Source organism: Fragaria vesca, linkage group LG2 (assembly GCF_000184155.1).
Source record: "Fragaria vesca subsp. vesca linkage group LG2, FraVesHawaii_1.0, whole genome shotgun sequence".
NCBI classification, from domain to species: Eukaryota; Viridiplantae; Streptophyta; class Magnoliopsida; order Rosales; family Rosaceae; genus Fragaria; species Fragaria vesca.
Window position 1 is genome coordinate 3,903,810 of NC_020492.1, and position 268 is coordinate 3,904,077.

Sequence of the window (268 nt, forward strand, 5' to 3'; positions counted from 1 at the left end):
CATTTCATGAGCTGCGGGCAGTAGGATGGCTAGCTAGCTTCTTGTCCTCAAACCAATGAACTCTATTTTCTCCACGAAAAAAAAACAAAAAAAGGGGCTGATAATGAATAACTTTAGGGCATTTAATTATGTTATGTAAGCTCTATAAAAAAAAAAATAATAATAATAATAATAATAATAAAAAAACCCCTAGCCTATTGTGTTTCGTTTAAGGCTTTAAGCTAGCTAATACAATAGAAAATCAAACGGTAGAGTATATATATATACC